The sequence below is a fragment of the Oncorhynchus nerka genome, linkage group LG22, assembly GCF_034236695.1.
Source record: "Oncorhynchus nerka isolate Pitt River linkage group LG22, Oner_Uvic_2.0, whole genome shotgun sequence".
In the NCBI taxonomy this organism is placed as follows: domain Eukaryota; kingdom Metazoa; phylum Chordata; class Actinopteri; order Salmoniformes; family Salmonidae; genus Oncorhynchus; species Oncorhynchus nerka.
The window spans coordinates 47,743,333-47,759,867 of NC_088417.1; the positions used below are offsets into that span (position 1 = coordinate 47,743,333).

The window sequence follows — 16,535 nt, forward strand, 5'->3', positions numbered from 1 at the left end:
AAAGGGTCTAAATATGTATGTAATAAGGTATTTCAGTTTATTTTATTTTATATAAATTAGCAAAAATGTCCCATTATGGAATATTGTGTGTAGATTGACTAGGAACAAAATGCATTTAATCCATTTTATAGTAAGGCTGTAATGTAACAAAATGTGAAGAAAAGTGAATACTTTCTGAATGCACTGTATACTGCAGAAATGTTCCATATGCACAAAAAGCTTATTTCTATCAAATTGTATACACAAATCTGTTTACATCCCGGTTAGTGAGCAGTTCTCTTTTGCCAAGATAATCCATCCACATGACAGGTGTGTCATATCAACATGCTGATTAAACAGCATGATAATTACACAGGTGCACCTTGTAATAACAGGCCACTCTAAAAATGTGCCGTTTTGTCACACAACACAATGCCACAGATGTCTCAAGTTTTGAGGGAGCATACAATTGTCATGCTGACTGCAGGAACGTCCACCAGAGCTGTTGCTAAATACTTTTATATTGTATTCTCTACCATTAGCCTCCTCCAATGTTGTTTTAGAGAATTTGGCAGTACGTCCAACCAGCCTCACAACCACAGACCAAGTGTATGGTGTCGCCTGGGCGACCGGTTTGCTGATGTAAACGTTGTGAACAAAGTGCTCCATGGTAGGGTTATGGTATGTGCAGGCATAAGCTACTGTACGGACAACAAACACGATTGCATTTTATCGATGGCACAGAGATACCATGACAAGATCCTGAGGCCCATTGTCGTGCCATTCATCCGCCGCCATCACCTCGGGTTTCAGCATGATAATGCACGGCCACATGTTTCAAGGATCTGTACACAATTCCTGAAAGCTGAAAGTGTCCCAGTCCTTTTCTGGCCTGCATACTCACCAGACATGTCACCCATTGAGCATGTTTGGCTTGCTCTGGATCGATGTGTACAATAGCGTGTTCCAGTTCCTGCCAATATCCAGGAATTTCGCACAGCCATTGAAGAGGAGTGGGACAACATTACACACAATCAACAGCTTGATCAACTCTATGTGAAGGAGATGTGTCGAGCTGCATTAGGCAAATGGTGGTCACACCACATACTGACTGGTTTTCTGATACCCGCACCTCCCTTTTTTAAAGTTATCTGTGACCAGGAGGTGCATATCTGTATTCCCAGTCATGTGAAATCCATAGATTAGGGCCTCATTAATTTATTTCCATATATGAACTCAGTAAAATCTTTGAAATTGTTGCATGTTGCATTTAGATTTTTGTTCAGTATATATAGCCAAGTTAACCTTACTCATTGTGTTTCTATTGGATATAATCGTCTGGTACATGGCATATATTGTTACTCCTTTTTGTGTTTTACTTTTCTATTGCTCTATTTTCTTTCTCTCTGCATTGTTGGGGAGGGCCCGTCAAAGTATTTCACTGTTAGTCCACACCTGTTGTGACAAATACAATTAGTTTTGAATTGAACACTTTTCCTGTGTGGTGTTGAGGTTACGTCATGTATTTAAGTTAAATGACAATCATTCTTATTTGAATTGAAATATGCACTTTTATGATCATATTTGTTTTTCGTAGAGCAGATTGTATTGAATTCTATGCATAAAGATTGTTGCAGGTTACTTAGATATCAATTAGATCCTATTGAGATGACTAATGCTCAGTATTTTGTTTGGGTCCTTGGTAAAGTGTATGAATCATTTGAGGGCAGAGGATTTTTCTAGATATCATCATCGTGGCCTACTAGGCACTGCTATTCAATACCAATAACCTGCATGGGAATTCCTATATCAACTTCTTCCTGTCTGCAGCTGTAGAAGTGCCAGCCTATATAATCGCTATGTTACTGCTGAAATTTTGCTATCGAAGATTCTGCCAATCATCCACTCTGTTTCTTGGCGATTCTGTTAATCTCTTCATCCAGATTATCCCAGCAGGTAATGTTAAAATGTCATCTCTAGTCTAGGGGATACACAGTCAACATTGGACTGTTAATAAAGTGTATCTATATAATCTTGCCCTCTTTTACCAGGTAATTATTACAAGTACCTGCCATATGTTTTGATTGGGAGTCTGGCTGTGTTATCCAGCCTACGTTGTTTCGTTCTATCAGAGAGTTTTGGAAAGGTTCTCCCTGAGACAATACCACAGATGCAGAAGCTTAGAGGGTAATTCATGTATTTCATAGGTGTTATAATAGTTAATAGCGTATGGTAACGTTTCATAGCTTGTTCTTATGATGGCATAATGATAATAGCAACAATAATGAAAACAACGATGTTTATTAGTATCATAATTACAGCAATTATCATGAGGAATAGCATTAGAATTATAATAGCAGTAGTACGAGTAGTAGGTTGCAAGTATACAGTGGGGAGAACAAGTATTTGATACACTGACGATTTTGCAGGTTTTCCCACTTACAAAGCATGTAGAGGTCTGTAATTTTTATCATTGGTACACTTCAACTGTGAGAGACGGAATCTAAAACAAAAATCCAGAAAATCACATTGTATGATTTTTAAGTAATTAATTTGCATTTTATTGCATGACATAAGTATATTGATACATCCGAAAAGCAGAACTTAATATTTGGTACAGAAACCTTTGTTTGCAATTACAGAGATCATACGTTTCCAGTAGTTCTTGACCAGGTTTGCACACACTGCAGCAGGGATTTTGGCCCACTCCTCCATACAGACTTTCTCCAGATCCTTCAGGTTTCGGGGCTGCCGCTGGGCAATACGGACATTCAGCTCCCTCCAAAGATTTTCTATTGGGTTCAGTTCTGGAGACTGGCTAGGCCACTCCAGGACCTTGAGATGGTTCTTTCGGAGCCACTCCTTAGTTGCTCTGGCTGTGTGTATCGGGTCGTTGTCATGCTGGAAGACCCAGCCACGACCCATCTTCAATGCTCTTACTGAAGGAAGGAGGTTGTTGACCAAGATCTCGCGATACATGGCCCCATCCATCCTCCCCTCAATACGGTGCAGTCGTCCTGTCCCCTTTGCAGAAAAGCATCCCCAAAGAATGATGTTTCCACCTCCATGCTTCACGGTTGGGATGGTGTTCTTAGGGTTGTACTCATCCTTCTTCTTCCTCCAAACACGGCGAGTGGAGCTTAGACCAAAAAGCTCTATTTTTGTCTCATCAGACCACATGACCTTCTCCCATTCCTCCTCTGGATCATCCAGATGGTCATTGGCAAACTTCAGACGGCCTGGACATGCGCTGGCTTGAGCAGGGGGACCTTGCGTGCATTGCAGGATTTTAATCCATGACGGCGTAGTGTGTTACTAATGGTTTTCTTTGAGACTGTTGTCCCAGCTCTCTTCAGGTCATTGACCAGGTCCTGCCGTGTAGTTCTGGGCTGATCCCTCACCTTCCTCATGATCATTGGTGCCCCACGAGGTGAGATCTTGCATGGAACCCCAGACCGAGGGTGATTGACCATCATCTTGAACTTCTTCCATTTTCTAATAATTGCGCCAACAGTTGTTGCCTTCTCACCAAGCCTATTGCCCTGTAGCCCATCCCAGCCTTGTGCAGGTCTACAATTTTATCCCTGATGTCCTTACACAGCTCTCTGGTCTTGACCATTGTGGAGAGGTTGGAGTCTGTTTAATTGAGTGTGTGGACATCAAACAGGTGCAGTTAATACAGGTAATGAGTGGAGAACAGGAGGGCTTCTTAAAGAAAAACTATCAGGTCTGTGAGAGCCAGAATTCTTACTGGTTGGTAGGTGATCAAATACTTATGTCATGCAAATTAATTACTTAAAAATCATACAATGTGATTTTCTGGATTTTTTTTCTTCGATTCTGTCTCTCACAGTTGAAGTGTACATGTGATAAAAATTAGAGACCTCTACATGCTTTGTATGTGGGAAAACCTGCAAAATCGGCAGTGCATCAAATACTTGTTCTCCCCACTGTATGTTGTATAATGTGCTGCACTTATACGCCTCTCATTTTGCAATAGGTTCGGAAGTAAGAAGAAAACTGCAAATACAAGTAACAATCGCATTGTAGAAAAAGAACAAAGATTTTAACTGACACACGTTGTTACTTCCCACAAGACACTGTACTGTATATCTCATATGTCATTGTTCATATATACTGAGTGTACAAAACACTAGGAAAATCTTCCTACTATTGAGTTGCACCCCCTTTTGCCCTCAACGCAGCCTCAGTTTGTTGGGGTATGGACTACAATGTGTCGAAAGCGTTCCACAGAGATGCTGGCCCATGTTGACTCCATTGCTTCTGACTGTTGTGGTTGACTGGATGTCCTTTGGGTAGTGGACCATTCTTGACACACACAGGCAACTGTTGAGCTTGAAAAACCCAGCAGTGTTGCAGTTCTTGACACACTCAAATTGGTGTGGCTGGCAACAACTACCAAACCCCACTCACCCTCTGAATGGGCACTGTAAAATGGCACCGGAGCAGAAGGCAGACATTTTACACACCCCCCAACCGATTGTGTTTTTTTGTTTGTTTATATGCATTGTTTGTAACTTATTTCTTTACTATTTTTGTACATAATATTGCCGCTACCACCTCTTGTGACCTAAAATAACTCAGGACTGCGATTACTCACCACGGACTTGTAGAATCCTTTTTCTTATTTCATGACTCCGACGAGCCCGAGGCGGAGGATATACGGCTCCCTCGGGAACAGGCCCCGACCCCAGTGATCTGTGTGAAGAGGAGGCGGAGAAAGAGAGGCCGGAGGGCAATTGAATAAACCCCCACTCCCCTCAATTCTGCTAGCAAACATGCAATCTTTGGACAATAAAATGGACAAATTATTGGGAAGAATAAACTACCAACAGGACATTAAAAACTGTAACATCTTACGATGTACCGGCAGGATAGAACAGCGGCGTCTGGTAAGACAAGGGGCGGCGGTCTTTGTATTTTTGTAAACAACAGCTGGTGCACGATATCTAAGGAAGTCTCAAGCTATTGCTCGTCTGAGGTAAAGTTCCTCATGATAAGCTACAGACCCCGTTACCTACCGAGAGAGTTTTCATCTATATTCTTTGTAGCTGTTTACATACCACCGCATTCAGAGGCTGGCACTAAGATAGCATTGAATGAGAAACTTAAATCAGCTTTGCCAAATTTCTATCAGCATGTTAAATGTGCAACCAGAGGGAAAATAACTCTGGACCACCTATACTCCACACACAGAGATGCATACAAAGCTCTGCCTTTCCCTCCATTTAGCAAATCTGACCATAATTTCATCCTCCTGATTCCTGCTTACAAGCAAAGCATTAAAGCAGGAAGCACCAGTGACTAGATTAATAAAAAAGTGATCAGATACAGGACTGTTTTGCAAGCACAAACTGGAATATGTTCCAGGATTCCTCCAATGGCATTGAGGAGTACACCACATCTGTCATTGGCTTCGATGACGTCATCCCCACAGTGACCGTACGTACATACCCCAACCAGAAGCCATGGATTACAGGCAGCATCCGCACTGAGCTAAAGACTAGGACAGAAGCTTATAACAAATCCCGCTATGCCCTCCGACGAACTATCAAACAGGCAAAGCGTAAATACAGGACTAATATCGAATCTTTTGCATGTGCATGTCGCCCCAACAGATCCGCAGATGCACTCCACACTGCCCTTTCCCACCTGGACAAAAGGAACACCTATGTGAGAATGCTATTCATTGACTACAACTCAGCATTCAACACCATAGTGCCCTCAAAGCTCATCAATAAGCTAAGGACCCTGGGACTAAACACCTTCCTCTGCAACTGGATCCTGGACTTCCTGACCGGCCACCCCCAGGTGGGAAGGGTAGGTAACAACACATCCACCACGCTGATCCTCAACACAGGGCCCCCCCCCCCCCCCCCTGTACTCCCTGTTCACTCATGACTGCACGGCCAGGCACGACTCCAACACCCTTGTTAAATTTGCCGATGACACAACAGTGGTAGGCCTGATCACCGACAACAATGAGACAGCCTATAGGGAGAAGGTCAGAGATCTGGCCATGTGGTGCCAGGACAACAACCTCTCCATCAACGTGATCAAGACAAAGAAGATGATTGTGGACTACAGGAAAAAAGAGGACCGAGCATGCCCGCCCCCATTCTCATCGATGGGGCTGCAGTGGAGCAGGTTGAGAGCTTCAAGTTCCTTGGCATCCACATCACCAACAAACTAACACGGTCCAAGCGCACCATGACATTCATGAAGCGGCACGACAAAACATATTCCCCATCAGGAGACTGAAAAGATTTGGTATGGGTACTCAGATCCTCAAAAGGTTCTACAGCTGCACCATTCAGAGCATCCTGACTGGTTGCATCACTGCCTGATATGGCAACTGCTCGGCCTCCGACCGCAAGGCACTACAGAGGCTAGTGCGAACAGCTCAGTACATCACTGGGGCCAAGCTTCCTGCCATCCAGGACCTCTATACCAGGCGGTGTCGGAGGAAGGCCCTAAAAACTGTCATAGATTCCAGCCTCCCTAGTCATAGACTATACTCCCTGCTAACACATGGCAAGCGGTACCGGTGCGCCAAGTCTAGGTCCAAGAGGCTTCTAAACAGCTTTTACCTCCAAGCCATAAGACTCCTGAACATCTAGTCAAATGGCTATCCAGATCATTCGCATTGCACACCCCCTCCCCTCTCCACACCACTTCCGCTCTCTGTTGTCATCTATGCATAGTCACTTTAATTAACTCTACCTACATGTATATACTACATGTACGGTACTCTGTACCGGCACCGCCCTGTAAATACTGTTATTTTTTACTGCTGCTCTTTAATTACTTGTTACTTTTATCTCTTATTCTTATCCATATTTTTTGAAACTGCACTGTCAGTTTGGGGCTCATAAGTAAGCATTTCACTGTGGAATTTGGCACATGTGACGAATAAAATTTTATTTGATTGTCACACATACACAATCCAAGTCTCCGTTGTCTCAAGGCTTAAAAATCATTCTTTAACCTGTCTCCTCCCCTTCATCTACACTGATTGAAGTGGATTTAACAGGTGACATCAAGAAGGGATCATAGCTTTCACCTGGATTCACCTGGTCAGTCTATGTCATGGAAAGAGCAGGTGTTCCTAATGTTTTGTACACTCAGTGCATATACAGTGCCTTTGGAAAGTATTCAGACCCCTTGACTTTTTCAACATTTTGTTACATTACAGCCTTATTCTAAAACGGATTAAATAAATACAACTCCTTAGCAATCCACACACAATACCCCATAGTGACAAAGTGAAAATAGGTTTTATAAACTTTTGCAAATGCATTAAAAATGAAAAACAGAAATACCTTATTTACATAAGTATTCAGACCCTTTGCTATGAGACTTCCATTGATCATTTATTTATTTGTATTTAACCGTTACTTAACTTGGCAAGTCAGTTAAGAACAAATTTTGTATTTACGATGACGGCCTACCCGGGGAACAGTGGATTAACTGCCTTGTTCAGATTTTTACCTTATCACCTTTCAGTTACTGGCCCAACGCTCTGACCACTAGGCTACCTGCCGCCACTAGGCTACCTGCCGTCCCATCATCAAATCAAATTTTATTTGTCACATACACATGGTTAGCAGATGTTAATGCGAGTGTAGCGAAATGCTTGTGCTTCTAGTTCCGACAATGCAGTGATAACCAACAAGTAATCTAACTAACAATTCCAAAACTACTGTCTTATACACAGTGTAAGGGGATAAGGAATATGTACATAAGGATATATGAATGAGTGATGGTACAGAGCAGCATACAGTAGATGGTATCGAGTACAGTATATACATATGAGATGAGTATGTAGACAAAGTAAACAAAGTGGCATAGTTAAAGTGGCTAGTGATACATGTATTACATAAGGATGCAGTCGATGATGTAGAGTACAGTATATACGTATGCATATGAGATGAATAATGTAGGGTAAGTAACATTATATAAGGTAGCATTGTTTAAAGTGGCTAGTGATATATTTACATCATTTCCCATCAATTCCCATTATTAAAGTGGCTGGAGTTGGGTCAGTGTCAATGACAGTGTGTTGGCAGAAGCCACTCAATGTTAGTGGTGGCTGTTTAACAGTCTGATGGCCTTGAGATAGAAGCTGTTTTTCAGTCTCTCGGTCCCAGCTTTGATGCACCTGTACTGACCTCGCCTTCTGGATGATAGCGGGGTGAACAGGCAGTGGTTCGGGTGGTTGATGTCCTTGATGATCTTTATGGCCTTCCTGTAACATCGGGTGGTGTAGGTGTCCTGGAGGGCAGGTAGTTTGCCCCCGGTGATGCGTTGTGCAGACCTCACTACCCTCTGGAGAGCCTTACGGTTGAGGGCGGAGCAGTTGCCGTACCAGGCGGTGATACAGCCCGCCAGGATGCTCTCGATTGTGCATCTGTAGAAGTTTGTGAGTGCTTTTGGTGACAAGCCAAATTTCTTCAGCCTCCTGAGGTTGAAGAGGCGCTGCTGCACCTTCTTCACGACGCTGTCAGTGTGAGTGGACCAATTCAGTTTGTCTGTGATGTGTATGCCGAGGAACTTAAAACTTGCTACCCTCTCCACTACTGTTCCATCGATGTGGATAGGGGGTGTTCCCTCTGCTGTTTCCTGAAGTCCACAATCATCTCCTTAGTTTTGTTGACGTTGAGTGTGAGGTTATTTTCCTGACACCACACTCCGAGGGCCCTCACCTCCTCCCTGTAGGCCGTCTCGTCGTTGTTGGTAATCAAGCCTACCACTGTTGTGTCATCCGCAAACTTGATGATTGAGTTGGAGGCGTGCGTGGCCACGCAGTCGTGGGTGAACAGGGAGTATAGGAGAGGGCTCAGAACGCACCCTTGTGGGGCCCCGTGTTGAGGATCAGCGGGGAGGAGATGTTGTTGCCTACCCTCACCACCTGGGGCGGCCCGTCAGGAAGTCCAGTACCCAGTTGCACAGGGCGGGGTCGAGACCCAGGGTCTCGAGCTTGATGACGAGCTTGGAGGGTACTATGGTGTTGAATGCCGAGCTGTAGTCGATGAACAGCATTCTCACATAGGTATTCCTCTTGTCCAGGTGGGTTAGGGCAGTGTGCAGTGTGGTTGAGATTGCATCGTCTGTGGACCTATTTGGGCGGTAAGCAAATTGGAGTGGGTCTAGGGTGTCAGGTAGGGTGGAGGTGATATGGTCCTTGACTAGTCTCTCAAAGCACTTCATGATGACGGAAGTGAGTGCTACGGGGCGGTAGTCGTTTAGCTCAGTTACCTTAGCTTTCTTGGGAACAGGAACAATGGTGGCCCTCTTGAAGCATGTGGGAACAGCAGACTGGTATAGGGATTGATTGAATATGTCCGTAAACACACCGGCCAGCTGGTCTGCGCATGCTCTGAGGGCGCGGCTGGGGATGCCGTCTGGGCCTGCAGCCTTGCGAGGGTTAACACGTTTAAATGTCTTACTCACCTCGGCTGCAGTGAAGGAGAGACCGCATGTTTTCGTTGCAGGCCATGTCAGTGGCACTGTATTGTCCTCAAAGCGGGCAAAAAAGTTATTTAGTCTGCCTGGGAGCAAGACATCCTGGTCCGTGACTGGGCTGGGTCTTGTAGTCCGTGATTGACTGTAGACCCTGCCACATGCCTCTTGTGTCTGAGCCATTGAATTGAGATTCCACTTTGTCTCTGTACTGACGCTTAGCTTGTTTAATAGCCTTGCGGAGGGAATAGCTGCATTGTTTATATTCGGACATGTTACCAGACACCTTGCCCTGATTAAAAGCAGTGGTTCGTGCTTTCAGTTTCACGCGAATGCTGCCATCAATCCACGGTTTCTGGTTTGGGAATGTTTTTATCGTTGCTATGGGAACAACATCTTCGACGCACGTTCTAATGAACTCGCACACCGAATCAGCGTATTCGTCAATATTTTCATCTGACGCAATACGAAACATGTCCCAGTCCACGTGATGGAAGCAGTCTTGGAGTGTGGAGTCAGCTTGGTCTGACCAGCGTTGGACAGACCTCACCGTGGGAGCCTCTTGTTTTAGTTTCTGCCTGTAGGCATGGATCAGCAAAATGGAGTCGTGGTCAGCTTTTCCGAAAGGGGGGCGGGGCAGGGCCTTATATGCGTCGCGGAAGTTAGAGTAACAATGATCCAAGGTTTTACCACCCCTGGTTGCGCAATCGATATGCTGATAAAATTTAGGGAGTCTTGTTTTCAGATTAGCTTTGTTAAAATCCCCAGCTACAATGAATGCAGCCTCCGGATAAATGGTTTCCAGTTTGCAAAGAGTTAAATAAAGTTTGTTCAGAGCCATCGATGTGTCTGCTTGGTAATCGAAGAGAATTCTCTTGGAAGATAATGCGGTCTACATTTGATTGTGAGGAATTCTAAATCAGGTGAACAGAAGGATTTGAGTTCCTGTATGTTTCCTTCATCACACCATGTCTCGTTAGTCATGAGGCATACGCCCCCGCCACTCTTCTTACCAGAAAGATGTTTTTTCTGTCGGCGCGATGCGTGGAGAAACCCGTTGGCTGCACCGCATCGGATAGCGTCTTCCCAGTAAGCCATGTTTCCGTGAAGCAGAGAACGTTGCAGTCTCTGATGTCCCTCTGGAATGCTACCCTTGCTCGGATTTCGTCAACCTTGTTGTCAAGAGACTGGACATTGGCAAGAAGAATGCTGGGGAGTGGTGCGCGATGTGCCCTTTTTCGGAGTCTGACCAGAACACCGCCTCGTTTCCCTCTTTTTCGGAGTCGTTTCCTTGGGTCGCTGCATGCGATCCATTCCGTTGTCCTGTTTGTAAGGCAGAACACAGGATCCGCGTCGCGGAAAACATATTCTTGGTCGTACTGATGGTGAGTTGACGCTGATCTTATATTCAGTAGTTCTTCTCGACTGTATGTAATGAAACCTAAGATGACCTGGGGTACTAATGTAAGAAATAACACGTAAAAAAACAAAAAACTGCATAGTTTCCTAGGACCGCGAAGCGAGGCGGCCATCTCAGTCGGCGCCGCATCCTTGAGATGTTCCTACAACTTGATTGGAGTCCGTCTGTGGCAAATTCAATTGTTTGGACATGATTTGAAAAGTCACACACCTGTCTATATAAGTTCCCACAGTTGACAGTGAATGTCAGAGCGAAAACCAAGCCATGAGGTTGAAGGAATTGTCCAAGACGGGATTGTGGTTCGAGGCACAGATATGGGGAAGGGTACCAAAAAATGTCTGAATCATTGAAGGTCCCCAAGATCACAGTGGCCTCTATCATTCTTAAATGGAGGAAGTTTGGAACGACCAAGACCCTTCCTAGAGCTGGCAGCCCGACCAAACTGAGCAATCAGGGGAGAAGGCCTTGGTCAGGGAGGTAACCAAGAACCTGATGGTCACTCTGACAGAGCTTTAGAGTTCCTCTGTGGAGATGGGAGAACTTTCCAGAAGGACAACCATCTCTGCAGCGCTCCACCAATCAGGCCTTTATGTTAGAGTGGCCAGACGAAATCCACTCATCAGTAAAAGACACATGACAGTCCACTTGGAGTTTGCTAAAAGGCACCTAAAGTCTCTCAGACCAATAGAAACAAGATTGTCTGGTCTGATTAAACCAAGATTGAACTCTTTGGCCTGAATGCCAAGTGTCACATCTGGAGGAAACCTGGCACCATACCTATGGTGAAGCATGGTGGTGGCAGCATCATGCTGCGGGGATGTTTTTCAGCAGCAGGGACTAGGAGACTAGTCAGGATCGAGGCAAAGATGAAAGGAGTACAGAGAGATCGTTGATGAAAACCTGCTCCAGAGCTCTCAGGACCTCAGACTGGGGTGAAGGTACACCTTCCAACATGACAACGATCCTAAGCACACAGCCAAGACAGCACAGGAGTGTCTCCGGGACAAGTCTCTGCATGTCCTTGAGTGGCCCAGCCAGAGCCGTGACTTGAACCTGATCAAACATCTCAGGAGAGACCTGAAAACAGTTGTGCAGCGATGCTCCTAATCTAACCTGACTGAATTTGAGAGGATCTGCAGAGAAGAATGTCAGAAACTCACCAAATATAGGTGTGCCAAGCATGTAGTGTCTTGCCCAAAAAGACTCGAGGCTGTAATCACTGCCAGATGTGCTTAAACAAAGTACAAAGTGTATGGTCTGAATACCTATGTAAATGTGATGTTTCAGTTTTTTTTATACATTTGCTGAAATTTCTAATAACCTGTTTTTGCTTTTTCATCATGTGATCCACATTTTGTAAGGTTACAGCCTTATTCTAAAATTGTATTGTGTTTGAGGGATTGATGATGGAGGGCAAAAAAAAAACGATTTAATCGATTTTCGAATAAGGCTGTAACCTTACAAAATGTGGAAAAGGTCAAGGAGTCTGACTACTTTCCGAAGGCACTGAATTTGCAATATCATCACACTTACATCTACATTTCCTGAGCGGATCAAATATACAGCTGGTTTTATAGAAGCAAAGAGTTTCCATGCCAGGGCCCTCCCCCCAACGGATCACAACAAAAAGTGAAAGTAAAACTGACTGCCATGAAAACACAGCGCAAGCCTGCTATCCTTGGGTCCCTCAATCTTTACTTATGTTAAGGATATTTTCTGTGTATTTATGGATGTATTCATTGAAATGCGTTTTACTGTGGAATATGATCTTCTCACTGCATTGAAGGTGAGTTTGCATGTAGATGTCCAAGGATATGACACAACTATTACTTAGGCCTTAGGGATTGCCAAAGCAATGTTTTCACAGAAGATTGGTCAACACATAGTTGTGTATTTCTGTTGTACATGTAAGAATGTAATACTAAATACAAATGTGTGTATTGGTAATAAAGCATTTATTGACTTGCTCCATGGTTTCATATAATCTGTTACCCACAATGCTATGTGAGAAAATGGAAGTGAGGTACTGTAAAGAAAAATTAAATGCCCTTGTCTCGTAGGCTTCTATGCTCTTTTTGAAACTCGTCCACCCATACCTTGAATTGCTGTACCACGTAAGCAGCATAGATTCATTCCGGCTGTTTATAACTGATCAATTTTGATGGACCTTTGTTTTAGAATGTATAGATGTGTGTGTGTGGTGGTGTCTGTGCTTGCGTACGTGTGTCCGTGCCTCTGTGCCTGTGTGTGTACAATTTGCAGGTAAATGCGAATATCTTTAAAGAACATTTGTATTTCTGTTCTTTAATGTCTCTTTGGTGTCAGAGTTTGTGTATATTGGAGCCCTAGGCAAATTGTCACTGGTAGGGTTTAAGTGAAATGTGTCGGGTGCCATTTTATACATTTCCAAAGAATTGATTACATCACTGCTTCTCTTTCTTTCCTTGTGACATGTGATTGATACCACAACACAAGCTTTATTGGCACAAAAAAATGCATCACTTCACACTTCAAAAGTTTGATAAAAGACCACAAGATGTCGCCAAGAGTATACTGCAAAAACATTGATTGCCCTAAAACGGGTTCATGCAGGGACAAGGAAACTCTCGTTACTCTCACAGTTTATAACAATAAAGATAAAAACTAATCTTTTAACCAGGTGTCATATGGTTTTTACTATGACAGTACTGTCAATGTGAAACAATATGAGAGGTATTTGCATGATTGTGAAGAGTTTTGTCACTAAGCCTAAAGGTAGTTAGAAATGACACACTTGTCTTCAATGCACTGGTAGCCCTTTGTGCATGCAGGTCATTCTCTAGTATTAAACATGCTGAATCCTAAATAAAGGCCTATTGAATGTATCAAAGTTAGGTTGATGATCCCTCATGCTATTTTCATGACAGAGCCAGAACAGATGTGTTTTTTTTAATAGTGTTTTGGATGTGGAATGCTGCCAAGCAAGATGTTTTCTCTCTCAATTGTATGACAGTAATAGTGATCAAGGAAATTGTGACCAACTTGGTCAGAAAACGCAATGCACCCAGACTTGTGAGCAGTGGTGGAAAAAGTATCACATTGTCATACTTGAGTAAAAGTAAAGATACATTAATAGAAAATGACTTAAATAAAAGTGAAGTAAAACTTGAGTAAAAAAAAACGACTTGAGGAAAAGTCTACAAGTATTGTGTTTTAAATATACTTAACAATCAAAAGTAAATGTAGTTGCTAAAATATCAAAAGTAAAAGTACAAATGATTTAAAATTCCTTGTATTAAGCAAACAAAATGGCACAATATAATAGTTTTTTAAATTTGCGGATAGCCAGGGTCACACTCATCAGTCCACCAGATCAGAGGCAGTAAGAGGCTGTAAGGATGACCAGGGATGTTCTCTTGATAAGTGTGTGAATTGGTCCATTTTCTGTCCTGCTAAGCATTCAAAATTTAACAAGAACTTTTGGGTGTCAGGGAAAATTTGTTGACTAAAAAGTACATACTTTTCTTTACGAATTCTAGTGAAGTAAAAGTAAAAGTTGTCAAAAATCTAAATTGTAAAAAGTAAAGTACAAATACCCCAAAAAACTACTTATGTAGTACTTTAAAGTATTTTTACTTAACTACTTTACACCACTGCTTATGAGCCAGAATTCCAAATAATGTGATGCCTAGTACTGGTGTAATCCTGATGTCAACAAGTATTCACCTCAAACAATTAACCTACAGAAAACAAACTACAGTGCTTAAATGCCCATTAAGATTCACATTAAGGATCAAATCTTTCAAAAAAATCTGTTTTAATGCTGCTGATGCAGAGATAAGGGCATTTCTCTGGTACGTGTGTCAAGTCAGCCACCGGTATGTAGCCTAGTTCTTATGTAACCTGGTATTTGTCAATGTTGTGTATAGTGTAAATCGCAGTCATTGCAGTAATTATCTGACTCTGGTTTATTATATCAATTGGTGTGGTTGGTTCTAATGATGAACTTAGCCTTAAGATGCTTTTTGGCATCTTAATTTGTCCAGGCCCTGGACAATTTCAACATGTGTGCACAGGTAATGGATGTGGACCCATGACAGGGCCCATAGTTTCCTATAAATGCTTCTCTCTTCTTCTCAGTGGTGACACTCCTCTTCTCAGTCGCGACACTCCCTGGCCAGAGGCCCACACTGCAGCCCTAGGAAAAGTCACGTGATTTACAAGAAATCGGACCTGCAGCTCAGAGCAGCAGTCACAGCCTGCTGCAGACAACAACAACTGTAGATGTCTGAGCTTGTCCACTGAGATTGTTTTATAGCAGCATCCTGTTTGACGATTGTATTTTATTACTCTCAGTTCAACCTTCGATTCATCAAGTCAGAGGGAGAGTGAAGAAAAGTTCAAGGTTGTAATTTGGATACCTTGTATAATATTTTGCTTATACAAAAATAGTTTATTTGTGGTTTTGTCTTTCACTGCTCCTACTGTAAACTCTTCATTCTGGTTTCTGCACGTGATTTTGATGTTTCAACACTTAAGCATGTGAGACCAAAGACTGTAGGTGATTGTAGGAATTTCTGGGTTGAAATTGCCCTCTGCAGAGCTAGAGTTATTTTGGTTGTTTAGCAAAGTGTATATGCAACATTGGCTAATGTGTCAAATAAAAAAACGAAATATCACATTTACATAAGTATTCAGACCCTTTATCCAGTACTTTGTTTAAGCACCTTTGGCAGCGATTACAGCCTTGAGTCTTCTCGGGTATGACACTACGAGCTTGGCACACCTGTATGTGGGGAGTTTCTGCCATTATTCTCTGCAGATCCTCTCAAGCTCTGTCAGGTTGGATGGAGAGCGTCGCTGCACAGCTATTTTCCTGGCAGGTTTTCATCAAGGATCTCTCTGTACTTTGCTCTGTTCATTTTTTTAACGATCCTGACTAGTCTCCCTGTCCTTGCTGCAGAAAAACATCCCCACAGCATGATGCTCCCCCCATCATGCTTTACCAAAGGGATGGCACCAGGTTTCCTCCAGATATGACTCTTGGCATTCAGGCCAAAGAGTTCAATCTCGGTTTAATCAGACCAGAGAATCTCATTTATCATAGTCTGAGAGTCCTTAAGGTGCCTTTGGCATCCTCCAAGTGGGCTGTCATGTTCCTTTTACTGAGGAGTGGCTTCCGTCTGGCCACTCTACCATAAAGGCCTGATTGGTGGAGTGCTGCAGAGATGGTTGTCCTTCTGGAAGGTTCGCCTATCTCCACATCTCTGGAGCTCTGTCAGAGTGACCATCGGGTGCTTGGTCAACTGCCTGACCAAGGCCCTTCTCCCCCGATTGCTCAGTTTGGACAGGCGGCCAGCTCTAAGAAGAGTCTTGGTGGTTCCAAACCTTTTCCATTTAAGAATGATGGAGGCCACTGTGTTCTTGGGGACCTTCAATGCTGCAGATATGTTTTGATACCCTTCCCCAGATTTGTGCCTCAACATAATCCTGTCTCGGAGATCTACAGACAATTCCTTCAACCTCATGGCTTTGTTTTTGCTCTAACATGCACTGTCAACTGTGGGACCTTATATAGACAGGTGTGTTCCTATCCAAAATCATGTCCAATCAATTTAATTTACCTCAGTCCAAGTTGTAGAAACATCTCAAGGATTATCACTGGAAACAGGCT

The 16,535-nt window shown here is 43.3% G+C and overlaps 1 long non-coding RNA gene across 1 annotated transcript; it reads left to right on the forward strand.

Moving 5' to 3' along the window:
* Positions 1-12,348: 12,348 nt before the first annotated feature.
* On the forward strand, positions 12,349-15,542 carry LOC115104625 (uncharacterized). Its single transcript, XR_003859778.2, has 2 exons — positions 12,349-12,668; positions 15,002-15,542. It is a non-coding gene; the product is annotated as an uncharacterized LOC115104625 (long non-coding RNA).
* Positions 15,543-16,535: the final 993 nt, after the last annotated feature.